The sequence below is a fragment of the Triturus cristatus genome, chromosome 9, assembly GCF_964204655.1.
Source record: "Triturus cristatus chromosome 9, aTriCri1.1, whole genome shotgun sequence".
NCBI classification, from domain to species: domain Eukaryota; kingdom Metazoa; phylum Chordata; class Amphibia; order Caudata; family Salamandridae; genus Triturus; species Triturus cristatus.
This window is the reverse complement of record NC_140592.1, coordinates 1,213,897,623-1,213,915,132: the sequence shown is the minus strand read 5'-3', so window position 1 is coordinate 1,213,915,132 and position 17,510 is coordinate 1,213,897,623. Positions and strand designations below refer to the sequence as shown.

General features: G+C 45.2%; 1 long non-coding RNA gene across 1 annotated transcript in view; it reads left to right on the top strand.

The window, feature by feature from the left end:
- The window catches only part of LOC146799647 (uncharacterized), a 116,699-nt gene that overhangs the window by 97,802 nt on the left and 1,387 nt on the right, over positions 1-17,510 (top strand). Inside the window, exon 3 of the long non-coding RNA XR_014969302.1 lies at positions 1,107-1,155. This is a non-coding gene — a long non-coding RNA (uncharacterized LOC146799647). The remainder of the gene's footprint in view (positions 1-1,106; positions 1,156-17,510) is intronic.

Sequence of the window (17,510 nt, the reverse complement as noted above, 5' to 3'; positions counted from 1 at the left end):
ATGACCCTGCAGAAGACCTTCAGACCTGATCCAGCGCCTGGATACCCCTCGGGTGATTAGTCGTGCTCTACAAATCAATGTAACCTAACATTTCAGACTACCTCAAAATAGATGATTTTAGGATGTGCACTGTACAAATCCTTCTCTTGGGTTTGATTTAGTAAACTATAATGTTATCCATGTATAATAGACCTCTAATCAGGTAACATAACAATTGGCTTGCCTCTTCACCATTTGCATTGTTGCCAGGGTAGGGGGGGGCATGAATGTTTCTAAATTCATGTTTGTAAACTATCACTTTTAAGAAAAATACTTCACAATGAACTGATATAATCTTATTTACTAAAGTGAAACACTTCTGCATGTTATTGAAATATACTTTTTAATTTCAATAAGACTTCATAATATTTTTACACGTTTGTTGCAAAATGTCTTCAACAATTAAGGTTTTCCTAAATTTAAGTGGTGCAGGACACCTTAGTTACTTATTTTCTTTAACTTCAGTTAACCTGTAAATACATGCTACCCTGTTTCTTTAACATCTTTGAATTTTAGTGCGGAGTTGAGAAAACAGCAGTCCAGTTCTGCTGTTGATCGGGGGGGGGGGGGGCGCATGTAAAGGTCAGGAGGACAGCACTTTGAGTATCACTGCTCTAGGGTAAAATGAATAATTAATAGGCTAATTAGATCTGGAGTTACAGATTCCCTTGGTAATTCAAGGGTATAATTTCTTCAGCAAATCTACAATAGAAAGGGCTAGGTACACACACCTGCTCGGCGGCAGTATACCCTCCCGGTTAGTAGTGCACTTTACAAATACACTTACAATACCAAACCTCAGGGTTCCACCTTAAATGCCTTTTGACTCCAGAGTTTGTTAGTGGGTGTGGAGTTAACAGAGCCAAATGTCAGAAATCTCATAACGAGGCCTGAGTATTTTAATATTCTTTGCAAGGAAATGTCTTAATTAAATGTAATGCAGTGGAATACCTTTGTAGGCATGTATTTCTCTTTCTAGGACTTAATTGCTCTCAAATGGTGGTGGATATCCTGTTAATGACCATGCATTGTATAATATGACTCTTTATATTTTTGAAAATCCCCAGCTTCCAGGATAGGACTTTAAATGGACGTTTTTGCAGAGTTGAAGTACTGGTAAGTGCTGTATCTATTGCAAGTAACAATACACAGGAGTATAACCCGTTAACCCAGGAGAGACCGGGCGCAATGTACAACAAAAAACAATGTCTCAACTGGAGAATATTTTGGAGGGGGAACCAATTTTGACCAAGTGAGATAAATCACATAAGAACCAAGGGACAAGAAGGGAGACCACAGTATAGATAGAGTAAAAAAGTTATTTATACAATTGTGCAAGTAGTTAGGGAAGCACTACAATACATTCACTTGTAAAAATGACCTAAGCACACAACGTAACCAACTGAACGTGCTGGTGAATAGTGAGCGACGCAGTGATACAGAAGTGTGAAAAACAGCATGAACGGCGCAAATGAAAAAAGGGGTACAAGGGTCAACAAACAAGATAAATATATACAGTAAAGTACAAGAAATTAATTGGGATGTTTTAGTTGACCACAGGAAGGCCTTAGTTCTAGGCTGTGTCGTCGACGGCGTTTCGACCTGGATGATTTCAGGTCATCATCAGGACTGAGGTCATAGATTTAAAGAGTAATGCTTCTAAAACCAAAGGAAAAGAGAAAGAGTCAAGAGAGGTCCAAAAGACAGCAGAAAATGCGAAAGAGGTGAGTTACGTGATGGGTCATACCTGATGCAAATCATGCAGGACTCGAGTAATAAAGTAGTTGAAGGGACACTGTGTGACTCAAGATTCTGTGAATAAAAAAGGGGGGGGGGGTGGAGTTAGGGGTGTGTCAGGGGTGGGTGAGGTGAAGTACACCAGGATCCGAGGGGATAACAAGGTAATTACCAGGATCCAAGAGGGACAGTGCGAAGGATGATCGTCCGACCTGAGCGCGGGGAGGATCGGTGGGGCACAAGGGCGGTTGCTGCAAAGGGAAAATCAATATTCAGGATTTGTGGCAGGGGTAAAATTAGAAATTAAGAATATGAGAGCAGCCACAATTAAGGAAGAGACGCAAACCTTGTGAGGGTAGTCGTGTTCTCAATAGAAGGATGGTAGGACCAGGGTCGAGCAGAGTGGCCAATTCTAAAGGGAAGCAAAAAGCGTAAAATTAATTACTACTGCCGTAAGACTTGACCAAGTAACCACTAAAAAGGGGGGGGGGGCCTGTATGGCAAACTTACTTGTTTCAAAATTCAGAACGACAGGTCCACGACGAGGGAGTGAAACTGGTTAGGGTAGTCCTATTTTCAATTGAAGGATGGTAGGGCCCATGTCGATCAGAATGGCCAATACTAAGGAAAGCAAAAAGGGGCGTAAAACTTAATTAATACAGCCGTCAGGCTTAACCAAATAACCGCTAACCAGGGGCCTATATGGGAAACTTACTTCTTACGAGGTCCAAACCGACTGGTACACGACGAGGGAGTAAATCCAGGGCCAGGGAACAAACCGCAAAGCCGTCGGAGAAAAACTTCCGATCAGTACTCCCAAACATCACTGACGAATAAGGAGACGAACCCGGAAATGGATAACGTGCCCACGTGACCACCGGAACGTAAAGGGAGAACTGGAAAGGTGAAGTGGAAGCGCGATGAGGTGCCCCGGGGGTGCCGGTGAGTGAAGGTGGGGAAAGAAGGGGAGAACAGGGAAATAGGTAAGGTACAGAGAGAACGGCGGATATTATATCAAATAGTTAATCCACCGGGGATTGGACAAATTATCTGAGGAGAACAATGCAGGTTCAATGAAAATTCAAAAAAAGATTCAAATAAACGGGATGTTCAATAGGCAAAATTAGAATCTTGTAGAACACATAGTAACAATCTCGATCTACGTAATGCTGGTATTACATGAATTGCATAAATGACATTAAACAATTCAACATCAGAGCAATTACAGAACAAATTGACAAAAAATTGGTAAGGACGGAATAGAGGATAACAAAAAAAGTGTGGGAGTAGGAGGGGAAGGGGCGGGGGGGGAAGGGGAAATGGGAAGGAACAAAGTCAATTAGTACAGAGACAAAAATTACAAACAGATGCAATCGAATATTTATGTGGCTGTAAGAACTGTATTCCATTCATCAAAAGTATTGAGCCCCTTTTCCACTGTGTTACAACGGGCAATCCATCTGCATTCGCATTTATTGAGGAGCAATTGTAAATTACCTCCTCTGAGAGGAAGTTTCGGGCAATCAATCACCTGCCAGATCAGATCGGTTTCAGCATGATTTTTTTCTTTGTAATGGCAGACCAACGGTGCTGTCTCAACACTACACCTGATGCGACTTTGATGTTGGAAAATGCGGGATTTTACCATCTGTGTGGTCTGGCCAATATATAGCAGGTCACATGGACAACGTATGGCATAGATGACATTTGTCGAACGGCAATTGGTTAGGTGACTGAGTTTATATGTGTGGCCATCACTAACAAACTCTTTAGTGTTGACTGTAAATTCACAAGCTACACATTGACATTTGTAGTGCCCAACAACTGGAGGGAGTCCCCACAGTGAGGTGACAGTTTTATTTTTCTTATCATTTTGTGGCCATGTGATGGCATGAACAAGTTTGTCAGCAAGATTATAACCCCTTTTGAAGGAGAACAAAGGTGGTTCTGTAAAGGGTGCGTGGAACCGAAGGAGAGGCCAATGTTTTTTAATCACGCTATTTACAAGGTTACTGGATGGACTGTATGTGGAAACAAAAGGGATGCGTGAGTTGGTGCGTCTGGGGGAGGGAGAGAGTAAAACCTCCCTATGGCAATACCAAGCCCTTTTGGAGGCACGCGTTACTATGCGTTTGGGATAGCCCCTATTGACCAGTTTTTTAGATAGAATGGCAGCTTCCTTGAAATAGTCCTTACGCAATTTACAATTTCTCCGAATGCGGAGGAATTGGCCGTAGGGTAATCCATCTCTGAGAGCCCTGGGATGGTAACTAGAGTACATCAGGAGGGTATTACGTTCGGTGGCTTTTCGATATAGGGCAGTGCCAATATTGCCATCTTCTGCATGTAGGGTGAGGTCAAGAAATGGTAAATCATTGGATCGTATATCTGAAGTAAATTTCAGATGTTGTTGGCAGTCGTTAAGCCAGTCTATGAAAAGCATGAGGTCAGCTTGTACGCCATTCCAGAGTAGAAGAATGTCATCAATGTAACGTCGCCAGAGATTAATCTGGTGCAGGAATGGATTAAGTGCAGAGAGAAATAAAGTAGTTTCAAGATGGTGGACGTAGAGAATGGCAAAATTCGGTGCAAAGCAAGCACCCATTGCTACGCCCTTGATCTGTAAATAAAAAGTGTCTTTGTACAGAAAATAATTGCCTGTAAGTGCAATGTGCAGTAAACCAGTAATGAATTCTGTTGGGATACCGACTGGTCTAGGGCGAGAGTCAAGGAGTGTAGAAATGACAGCGAGGCCTTCCATGTGAGGAATGTTGGTGTACAACGACTCAATATCTAAACCAACCATGAGGTCCTTATCGGTGTCAAAAGGAATGTCCTCTATGATATTTATGAGGTGGGTACTGTCTCTTACAAAGGTGTCGGTGGTATGGACAAATTCTCTTAAGAAGGAATCAATATATTTGCCTAATGGTTCCAAAATGGAACCACAACCAGATACTATTGGTCGACCTGGAGGGTTGGTGATGCTTTTATGGACTTTGGGTAATATGTAAATGACAGGAGTCCGTGGATGTGGGTTGTTGAGAAAAGCATATTCTTTTTGAGAGATGATGGCAGAATCCAAGTGATCGCTTGGTGATCAACTGTATTCGTTTTTGAATGTCGGAAAGAGGATCAGCAGGTAAAGGTGAATAATGAGATCGGTTCTGCACTTGACGTAAAATCTCCACATCATAGTTTTGTTCATCCATAATGACTATTCCTCCGCCTTTGTCAGCGGGTTTTATGACAATCTGTTTGTTCTCCTGTAGATTATTCAAAGCATGTTTTTCATTAAGCGATAGATTGTAAGGAATAAATATTGGCCGAGACCGAAGTGTTTTAACCTCGTGTAGTACCAGTCTTTCGAAAGCAAGAATTTCGGGTGGCATCAAGGACACCCACCCCTGACACACCCCTAACTCCACCCCCCCCCCTTTTTTATTCACAGAATCTTAAGTCACACAGTGTCCCTTCAACTACTTTATTACTCGAGTCCTGCATGATTTGCATCAGGTATGACCCATCACGTAACTCACCTCTTTCGCATTTTCTGCTGTCTTTTGGACCTCTCTTGACTCTTTCTCTTTTCCTTTGGTTTTAGAAGCATTACTCTTTAAATCTATGACCTCAGTCCACCATCTTGAAACTACTTTATTTCTCTCTGCACTTAATCCATTCCTGCACCAGATTAATCTCTGGCGACGTTACATTGATGACATTCTTCTACTCTGGAATGGCGTACAAGCTGACCTCATGCTTTTCATAGACTGGCTTAACGACTGCCAACAACATCTGAAATTTACTTCAGATATACGATCCAATGATTTACCATTTCTTGACCTCACCCTACATGCAGAAGATGGCAATATTGGCACTGCCCTATATCGAAAAGCCACCGAACGTAATACCCTCCTGATGTACTCTAGTTACCATCCCAGGGCTCTCAGAGATGGATTACCCTACGGCCAATTCCTCCGCATTCGGAGAATTTGTAAATGGCGTAAGGACTATTTCAAGGAAGCTGCCATTCTATCTAAAAAACTGGTCAATAGGGGCTATCCCAAACGCATAGTAACGCGTGCCTCCAAAAGGGCTTGGTATTGCCATAGGGAGGTTTTACTCTCTCCCTCCCCCAGACGCACCAACTCACGCATCCCTTTTGTTTCCACATACAGTCCATCCAGTAACCTTGTAAATAGCGTGATTAAAAAACATTGGCCTCTCCTTCGGTTCCACGCACCCTTTACAGAACCACCTTTGTTCTCCTTCAAAAGGGGTTATAATCTTGCTGACAAACTTGTTCATGCCATCACATGGCCACAAAATGATAAGAAAAATCAAACTGTCACCTCACTGTGGGGACTCCCTCCAGTTGTTGGGCACTACAAATGTCAATCATGTGTAGCTTGTGAATTTACAGTCAACACTAAAGAGTTTGTTAGTGATGGCCACACATATAAACTCAGTCACCTAACCAATTGCCGTTCGACAAATGTCATCTATGCCATACGTTGTCCATGTGACCTGCTATATATTGGCCAGACCACACAGATGGTAAAATCCCGCATTTTCCAACATCAAAGTCGCATCAGGTGTAGTGTTGAGACAGCACCGTTGGTCTGCCATTACAAAGAAAAAAATCATGCTGAAACCGATCTGATCTGGCAGGTGATTGATTGCCCGAAACTTCCTCTCAGAGGAGGTAATTTACAATTGCTCCTCAATAAATGCGAATGCAGATGGATTGCCCGTTGTAACACAGTGGAAAAGGGGCTCAATACTTTTGATGAATGGAATACAGTTCTTACAGCCACATAAATATTCGATTGCATCTGTTTGTAATTTTTGTCTCTGTACTAATTGACTTTGTTCCTTCCCATTTCCCCTTCCCCCCCCCGCCCCTTCCCCTCCTACTCCCACACTTTTTTTGTTATCCTCTATTCCGTCCTTACCAATTTTTTTGTCAATTTGTTCTGTAATTGCTCTGATGTTGAATTGTTTAATGTCATTTATGCAATTCATGTAATACCAGCATTACGTAGATCGAGATTGTTACTATGTGTTCTACAAGATTCTAATTTTGCCTATTGAACATCCCGTTTATTTGAATCTTTTTTTGAATTTTCATTGAACCTGCATTGTTCTCCTCAGATAATTTGTCCAATCCCCGGTGGATTAACTATTTGATATAATATCCGCCGTTCTCTCTGTACCTTACCTATTTCCCTGTTCTCCCCTTCTTTCCCCACCTTCACTCACCGGCACCCCCGGGGCACCTCATCGCGCTTCCACTTCACCTTTCCAGTTCTCCCTTTACGTTCCGGTGGTCACGTGGGCACGTTATCCATTTCCGGGTTCGTCTCCTTATTCGTCAGTGATGTTTGGGAGTACTGATCGGAAGTTTTTCTCCGACGGCTTTGCGGTTTGTTCCCTGGCCCTGGATTTACTCCCTCGTCGTGTACCAGTCGGTTTGGACCTCGTAAGAAGTAAGTTTCCCATATAGGCCCCTGGTTAGCGGTTATTTGGTTAAGCCTGACGGCTGTATTAATTAAGTTTTACGCCCCTTTTTGCTTTCCTTAGTATTGGCCATTCTGATCGACATGGGCCCTACCATCCTTCAATTGAAAATAGGACTACCCTAACCAGTTTCACTCCCTCGTCGTGGACCTGTCGTTCTGAATTTTGAAACAAGTAAGTTTGCCATACAGGCCCTCCCCCCCCCCCCCCCCCCCTTTTTTAGTGGTTACTTGGTCAAGTCTTACGGCAGTAGTAATTAATTTTACGCTTTTTGCTTCCCTTTAGAATTGGCCACTCTGCTCGACCCTGGTCCTACCATCCTTCTATTGAGAACACGACTACCCTCACAAGGTTTGCGTCTCTTCCTTAATTGTGGCTGCCCTCATATTCTTAATTTCTAATTTTACCCATGCCACAAATCCTGAATATGGATTTTCCCTTTGCAGCAACCGCCCTTGTGCCCCACCGATCCTCCCCGCGCTCAGGTCGGACGATCACCCTTCGCACTGTCCCTCTTGGATCCTGGTAATTACCTTGTTATCCCCTCGGATCCTGGTGTACTTCACCTCACCCACCCCTGACACACCCCTAACTCCACCCCCCCCTTTTTTATTCACAGAATCTTGAGTCACACAGTGTCCCTTCAACTACTTTATTACTCGAGTCCTGCATGATTTGCATCAGGTATGACCCATCACGTAACTCACCTCTTTCGCATTTTCTGCTGTCTTTTGGACCTCTCTTGACTCTTTCTCTTTTCCTTTGGTTTTAGAAGCATTACTCTTTAAATCTATGACCTCAGTCCTGATGATGACCTGAAATCATCCAGGTCGAAACTCCGTCGACGACACAGCCTAGAACTAAGGCCTTCCTGTGGTCAACTAAAACATCCCAATTAATTTCTTGTACTTTACTGTATATATTTATCTTGTTTGTTGACCCTTGTACCCCTTTTTTCATTTGCGCCGTTCATGCTGTTTTTCACACTTCTGTATCACTGCGTCGCTCACTATTCACCAGCACGTTCAGTTGGTTACGTTGTGTGCTTAGGTCATTTTTACAAGTGAATGTATTGTAGTGCTTCCCTAACTACTTGCACAATTGTATAAATACCTTTTTTACTCTATCTATACTGTGGTCTCCCTTCTTGTCCCTTGGTTCTTATGTGATTTATCTCACTTGGTCAAAATTGGTTCCCCCTCCAAAATATTCTCCAGTTGAGACATTGTTTTTTGTTGTGTATCTATTGCAAGAACACTGCACAGCCCATGGAAATCTGTAAGTAATTCTAGTTTGCATTTTGATTTTCAGGGATTCCTAGCGTTTTTATTTCAAACCTTTATTTAGAACACTTCAACTTCAGCCTTTATTGTAGTGTAACTACCTAGGAGAACAGCATACAAAATACAATTACATAAAAAGAGATAATCCAAAAAAGATAGAGTAGACTATAACCCTAAAAAGCTTAGTGGAGTAGGTTTGGTGGGGGGTGAAAAGGTGGTACACAGTGTGCACCCAAGTTTTCTCTGTGAACACAAACTGCCCCTAAATTGTGTCCACCTTTTGGGGCTACACATGTAAGTGACATATGCAGAGATCTATAGAAAACCATGTGTCCATACCAATTTAAATGCCGGCAACTGGGGATTCAGACTTCTTATCTTCTCATCCGTCACTGGTGGAGCGGACATCTGGACATTACATCTCTCAGTCTTCTCTCTTCCCCAGATGATCTGGGACTTTCAGCCTATGATTATGATCATCATCAGAAACCAGCTGTGGAAGTTCTCCAGCTGCTGACTTCCTGCATAATGTTGATCACTTATGCACCAACCTTCTTCTGCAGCGTTTACAACATGGGGGCGATCTGACGGGCAGGCTCCTCCTGGAATACCGCAGTGGATCTCCAATGGGGGTCCATAGAGGAGAACCTGACCTGTGGAAAATCCTTTTGTCCACCACCAGCAGTGACTGCAGTGGTGCCAGATGTCTCCACCTTAGGGTGGGGTGCCCACCTAGAGGAGTTGGTGATAAGAGGTCTCTGGAGGAGCAAGCATTACATATCAGTTTACTCAAACTGTGGGTGATTTGCCTGGCCCGGAAGGCCTTCTTACCCTTCCTTCGTTGATTGTTCTTTCCAGGTCTTAGCAGACAACACAATGGTGATCTGATATGTGAGCTGTGCTGAGTTTTTAGATGATTCTGTACCTAATAAATGATTACTTTGTTTCATTGAATACTTATGAATGACTGCTTAATGAACAAATTAATTTCGAGACATATGATATAGGGTGTTTAGGATTTGTAATCAAAAAAGTATTTACGTCACTGTGGAACAATGGGCCCACTCTCCTTCTGAATGCATTTGAAACTGTGTTCGTGGTGGCTATCATATCAGCTCGGCATGTCGATGAATTGTAGGTGCTGTGTGTCCGTCCTTCATTCATATGCTTCTTCTCCGACAAGTGGGTTTTCAGAACTAAGATGCCTTCCTTCTGAAGGTAGTTACCCCATTTCTGTGGGCACGCCCTTTGCAAAATGAGGAAACGGCGATGCTGCATAGGATGGATACTAATGGGGCAGTAATTTCGATTTGATGATTAGTTTTTTGTTGAATACGTAAGCAGCAAGAAAGGCTAATGAGTTCAGAGGAGGAGACTGTCCTCGTGAATTACGTTTTTTTATATAAAGAGTGATCTTCTCTTGCTAAAAAGGCACCTCCAGAAGTATATGGGGTCACTCTACCAGAGTGAAAGCAACTTCCACTGTATTGTTCAAGGAGGTGCCTATCTCGGCTCTACTTCAGACCTGTCCTGCTCCGGATGCAACGTCTGGAACCCCAAATGTGCACCACCTCTGCTAGCTGCTGTCAGTTCCTTTCTTTCTACTCCTTCCGATGCGTATACCGAGCTTTTGAGTTCTGTCATTCGGACAGACTTGTTCCCATCTAAAACTCGTCAGTGTACATTGTCTCCCCCTAAAACAATAGGGTTTAGGCCATGATGCTAGATGCCAGTGACTGACATCCATGAAGTGTCTCATTGGTGCATCAACTCCAAACACGACTTGGCCTCCTGCGATTGCTGCACCAAAATGAACCTCAAGGCTATCTGTGAAGTTGAACTTGCCATCGCGAGTCAAAGTAGCAGTCAGGGTCGAGGACACGGACACCCTTGCGCTCTAGAGGCTGCTCTCATGGCCTATTATCATCAAGGTCTCGGAGATCAGGTAAGTATAGGAAGGCTAAGAACCATAAGGAATCTAGCAAGGGGTCTCCTCCATCCCACCCCTGACACTACTTGGAATAGCGTGATGCCCCAGGCACCTCTAGGCTTTGGATTCTGTCTTCTGTGTTTGAACCAATTCCACTGCTGGACCTGATGCACCCCAAATTCCTCAGGTCATTGGTGGTGCCATGCCCAAGAACCAAAATAGGCCTTAGACACCATTTTCAGGGTCCCTTTGGTGTTTTTGCAGGCCCTAAGGATCTGAGGGGGCTTCCAATTGGATTACCACCAGCGGATCCATCCCCTACACTGACTGTGGCCCTCATCCTCAATTCGAGGACAGCCCCTTCCTTGAGCTCAGTTCTACTGACTACGGCCCTGGAACTACGGCTGATGCCAACCAAGGAACAACGACCAACGCCGCTCTCAGTACCACAACCAATGCCACAGGTTTAGGTATCAGCACCTGTACCAACTTTCGGAAACAGCACAGATTGTTTTATCAGATTCAGGGACCCATCCCCTTCTGCCCAGACCTTGACAATATGCCCAATCAATATCTTACACGTATGTTCCCCACTATGATGATGGAGACAATGATGGCCGAGACCAATATGACAAAGGCGACCTTCAGAATCCCGGTATTGACCTCTCCTCTCTGACCCAAGGCATAGCAACTGAAGAATCGGCCTGCTTCGCACAGTGCTCAGAATGGCGGAAAAGGCTTAGGACCTCACTCTATCTGACACTGAGGTGAAAACAAGCGTTCTTCTGAGGTCCTCAACCCTGAGCAAACCAACCAAAACCCCCTATTACCATTTAATGAGGCCTTGATGGATATTCTGTTGGGCACCTGGGTAAAACCAGGATCTTGCCCTCCAGTAAATAGGCAAGTAGTGAGGTGGCACCAGCCCACTCCGGGAGAGCCAGATTTTCTTTCATTATCCTACTCCATAAAGCCTAGTGGTATAAGTGTCTGCCAGTTGCCCAAGAGATGTTTACCAAGCAAATGTTCTCCCCGGCCAGCCTCACCCTCCGTTTTGTACATACCTTCTGCCTCCCTGGCAGGTACTTGCATGTGTTGTCGGGCAGAGTGGTGGACATCTTGCCAGGTGTCCTAGAGGAAATCCGACCAACTTTCAAACATTTGATTTTGGATGGTCAGGGTGCAGCAAAGTACTATATTGGCTCAGGCCTGGGTATCACTGACTGGGTAGGGCAGTTGCAAACAGCTTGGTCCTTTGGTGGCATGCCTAGATTTTTCCACAGACTTTTCCTCAGACATTCAACTGTCCTTTATGGGCAAGCCCTTTGACTGCTCTAGGCCGTTTGGAGCAACCCCCCCAGAAAGCTTTAAAAAGAGTAAGGCCACAGCTCGCAATCCAGGCCTAGCCCAGCCTTTTTGGAAGTTCTTTCAGCAACTCCGCCCTAGAGGCTTCAGCAGGGAATTGAAGCAGAGGCAGAAGCAATACTACCTCAGCAGCAATAGGCCTCTCTGTTCTATTGGGGCAGAGACCGGGGAACAGATAGACTGCGTCTGGCCCTCGGGGCAAATGCTACCCAAACCCGCCTCCTGCAGCCACCACAAAACTACCTTAATGTGCCCTTGGCGGCACACGAAGGTTACATCACCTTTCACCTCCACGAATGGAGGAGAATATAACATTTCCTAGCTAACTTGAAGGAAAGTTTCAATTCCATTGAGGAGATGGAGGTGAGGATTATGCTTTCGCTTCAATTTATTTTTGCTCAGCTACCTTATGAAAAACAAACATATTTCATTCAAAGACTACAAATCCTAAGAGTCTTTGCGATAGTTTAACATAACCATAGAGTCAGTCCTATATATCCAACATCAAGGAAAAGCACTTCCCCTTTCTTCCAGCGAGGCATCATGAACTCCGTTTTCCCCTCAGAATTCTTGTTTCTGGTTCGATCCTATGGAAAAACACAAAATATCCCTGGTAAGGTTCTAAACAACAATTCGGTAAAAAGACACAGTACCACCTCAAACATAGATCTTTATAACCAGTAAAACATATAGCAGATAAAGCACCAAATACATTTTAAATCAAAGTAATATATGAGGTCATTGTGATGATTCTTATAATGACCATAACCAATCATATTCATCCACCCGAAGACTTCTCCGAATACCGGGAGGGTAGTAGATTGCATCCAATTGGGTGGCATAATCCTCACCTCTGTATCCTTAATAGAATTGAAACTTTGCTTCACGTTAGCTAGGAAATGTCAGGACCTGGAGGCTCAGATTATGCTAGTTTAAAGCTGGTTAACAACCAGTGAATCTATGCCAATGTTTGGTTTGAAAGTAGAATCTGACAACCAATCAACCGCTCTGAGAATGTCCTCCAGGCGGCCATCTAAGGCGAATGCTTTAGAAGCCATAGCACCCCTAGTGAAGTGGGCCCCTAAGGAGGTCGTATCAATACCTGCTTCCTGCAAGACCCATCTCACACACAGGGCGATTGTCGTTGTATATAGACTGGTTTGAAAGGCTTCTTGAGAGAAATGCATAGTTGCACCACCCCTGGCAGCCTTACTCCTCCGGCATGGCTTCATAGGCCCTCAGGCAGCAGACCACACACATCTTTGGATGACCAGGAAAAGCAGGGTAACGAACTACCCTAGTATTGGACTTCTTACGACCCGAAATAGTAAATGACACTCCTTCCGGAGTAAACCTACATAAGGTCGATTATTGAGAATGGAGGAAAGACATACCCGCGAAACTGACTCCAATCTTTGAGAAAAGCATCTGTTACCTACGCCAGAGGATATGGACGCCAACTGAAAAAGCGGGGTAGTTGATGGTTTAGTCTCGAGGCAAAAAGATCCATGTGGCAAGGACCCCACTGATACATAATTCACCAAACAGAGAGGGATCCATTTTCCAAGCACTGTAATCCCTCAGATGTCTGGCTTGCCAATCTGTTGACTGGTTGAGTCTCCCAGGTAGATACTCTGTCGTTACTGACAACTTGTGCTCTAGACAATAGTTCCAGAAGTCCCTGGCTAAATTTGCCAGTACCTTGGACTTGGTGCCCCTGCGCTTTATATATCTCACTGTGAAGATGTTGTCCATCTTCAGAAGAATGGCACAAGAAACTTTATTTGCCGCTAGACTCCTCACCATAGTGTGTGCCCCAACCCTGTTGACTGGCATCGGACCATGTCCAGGGCTTACCCAGAGATGGCTATGCCATTCCAGGCCTGCATCAGATCGATCCACCAATGAAGTTCTGTCCATGCTTCGGCGACAGAGAGACGACCTGTGCATAGAACAGACCTCTCTGGAGATGCTGCGCCTTCAGGCGTCCCAGGGCCCGATAATGCAATGGCCCCAGGAAGATTGCTTGGATTGACGAGGACAGGAGGCCTACAACCCTGGCCAGATGACAAAGGTAAACGTTCTCCTTCTCCTTATCCAGTGATCTGCGCAGCTCCTAACGTATCAGAATTATCTTTCAATGGGGCAGGCGGGGGAACTGTTGCACTGTCAGCTTCAAATCCCAAGAAAATAATTTGTCGAGCTGGAATAAATTCAGACTTCTGAGCATTCACTATGAACCCTAGTCCCCGCAAAAGATTTGGAGTCATCTGAAGTTGTGAGACTAAAGTGGATTTTTTCTGGTGCTTTAGGAGTATGTCGTCCAGGTACACTTTTAGTCGAACTCCCTGTGCACAAAGTCATTCAATGGCCGGTCGTCGTACTTTGGTGAAGCACCAAGGGCAGATGACAGACAGAACAGCAGGTATGTGAGCTAAAAAATGTGGTGTTCCACTTGAACTACAGGAAATGTCTGCGGAGGAAAAATGGGAATGGTGAGGTAGGTGTCCTTGAAGTCGAGCCTTACCGACCAGTCGTTGGGCAACTGAATATCCCATAGAAGTTGAATACCCTCCATCTTGAAGTGGTGATACACCACCCATCGATTGAAATCTTTAAGATTTATGACTGGTCTGAATCCCTAGTCTTTCTTTTCTACCAGGAAAATATTGCTCAAGAAACTTCTGGGATGAAGGTTCGTTTGGGTAATCGCCCCTTTTGCGAGGAGCTCTGACATCTCTTGGTTTACTACTCTTATTCCTTCTTGTGAAAAGACCAATGGGTGATGACGAGAGTGTTGTTGGGGGTGCAGAAAAACTCTGTGAAAGCCCTTCACAGTCTGAAGTACCCATGTGTGCCCTGCTATCGATGCCAAATTCCGACTGAACTACTGTAACCTTGCCCCCACCCCTTGTAGGGAAGAAGGGATATCGCTTACCGTTAGTGATACCTGGTGCGTTGCTGGCCCCTCCGAAGGATCCTTTACCACCATGTCCTCTGCCACGACCTCTCGAGGGGTAAAACCCTCAATTTCTTGTTGTTTTGCACTGGATGGAGCATCGCGTCTGAAAGTTCTGGGGGTAGGAGGAGGAGGCCCGGCGCCGGAGTAGCTTCCCTACCTCTTCCTGCTCCTCCAAAAATGTGTTGGTCAAACACCTTTTTGATGGATTGCTGGGCTTTGTCTAGTGATGGAAAGGTGTTAACGAAGCGCGAGTTCCATGTTGAAAGGTTCTCTCAAGAGACCTCCATTTGCTACCAGGCCGGCTTCTATGGTGGTTAACTAACCCAATCTGGGATCAATCTTAATTAACAAAGGAGCATCTGCGCTCTGTTGATAAGGCATAGTTAGCAGGGTCAGAAAACCATACGGTCCGTTGAACCCAACCTGACAAAATAGTGAAGTCGATCATCTGATCCGACTCCTTGGCATCTTCAGCCATATCCATCTTGGTCAGAGGTCCCAGAACATCCAAGACCTTGTCCTGGGAGGATCACCAGGAACAGTGCAGGACCTTCTTAGGGTCTTTAACGAACTTCATAATAAATGTTGCCATCCTGGCATTGATGTCTGGGGTATGAGCTACATTATTTGCTAAGGAAGGTCTGGGGCACTTTGCCCTCAGACGTCCTCTGACCTCCTGGTCCATAGGTATCTGAATATGGCTGGCCACTTAGCTCGCCACCTTGGATGCAGGAACCCAGTCCGCTGAGCGGGGTGATAAATATCCTCCGGGTTCAGGAAACCCAACATCCTCGCAGAGGCCTTTTCACCCTTCTCCAACCTGAGTTTTTTGGCGCCACCTTCCGGTCGCCAGGGTCTGCTAGGAGCTGGCTCGTCGTCCGAGTCCCCATCAGGGTTATCTGACTCTTCCCCGGTATTATCATCTGTACCTTGGTGGGAGCAGAAATAGTCTTTGGTGGTATAACCAGGCTGGGATTCTTCCTGAGGGTCCTGATTGTCCATGCGCCTTTTCTTAGGAAGGCTTGACTAAGTCTTTTAAAGGGATCCAATGAGGTAGCAGTCTGTGTAACACTGACATTAGGCCTAGCATTGTTTTCACCCTTAGGGACCCCCTGTTATCCGTAGGAAGCTCACGCCTCAGGTCTTCCCCTGTCTGGGGTAAGCAAGTGTCTCACCGTCAACTCAATAATTCCTTGAGTCAGTGATTCCAAGGCTGAGTAGACCGCTCTCTCCAGTGATGTCTATGGTGTCCACTAGCTCCTCGTGGATAGGTAGAAGCTCTTGCTCCTCCTCAACGGACTCCCAGAATTTGTCAGACCCAGCTGCCATGGTGATCAGAAGAGAATTAGAGGTACTCGGGAGGAATATACTGCAAAAAAGAATCCCAATACTAACTAACCGGCCCAGGCAGACTTGAATTTACCAATGCTTGATGAGCTGTGTGTAGGAAAGGATTAACAAGGCTCTCTAGTTACTACGTACCCTGAGGGGAAAGCTCTGTGGGAGAAACCGCTTGACAGGAGCCTAAAATATGTTGTGAGCGAAGAGTACTTAAGACTGTATGTACTTGTGGGCGCGCATGAAGGGGAGGAATTGCATTACTATCCAGAAGATGCTGACAAAGGAATGTGCAGAGTGCTAGGAGGGAGGGGCGCCTCCTTGCTGAGACGGGTGCCCTCCTCTCCCCCTACTGGGGTTGGGCGGTCACTGCGTGTCACAGAAATGCCCGATCAGAGCTGCGGCTTCTGGAGGTCGTGTGACGCTGCACTTGTCCTTTCATGAGCTGTGCGTCTCGTTGCAGTGAGACAGACTTACACGGACGGCCCTGGACCTTGCTGACACATCGTGCCCTGCGGTGAAGGTGCCCAGGGCCCACCACACCTTGAAGTTTCCCGTTACCCACCCCTTAGGGTCTAACGCACACACTGCATCGGCGGGAGCGTTCCACTGGGAAAACCCCACGCTTACACACCTGGCTTAAAAAACAGCAGTGGTAATTAAACCCCATGCGGTAATTAGCCAATCCCATCCAATATGAAGGAAATGCACTTATCTGGATGCTGAGCAGCGAAGAAAGAGGAAGTGCTTTTCCTTGATGTTAGATATATAGGACTGACACTATGGTTGCATTGTTGAACTATTGCATAGACTCTTGAAATTTGTTGTCTTTAGACAACATGTGTTTGTTTTTCCTAAGGCTGTTCAGCAAACATAAATGGAAGAAAAAGCATAATCTGAGCCTCCGAGTGCTGACATAGAATCTGTTTCTGGCCAATGGCTGTCCAGATCGTGTCTATCCCCTCTTTTTTCTCTCTCAACCCCTGGATTTGCCTCCCACACCACAAAGCCTGCTGGATGACCACTTGTCCATACTCCATGAGGAAGTTCAGGCTCTTTGCGAAGAGAGCGATAGAGAGGGTGTATGCATCAGAGATCGGGACTGGCTTTTTCTCCTATTATTTCCTGTTGACTTAGAAAGATGAAGGCCTGAGGCCTGCTCCCCATCTTAGATCTTCTCCCTCTGAATTTCTTCCTTTATTCTGAAGGACAAGTTCAAAATACTCACCATGTCCCAAGTTCTGTCTGCCCTGTATCCAGGAGTCTGAATGATGGAGTTGGACCTGCAGGATGCTCATTTCCACATCCCTGTCCTGCAGTTCCACCGAAGTTACCC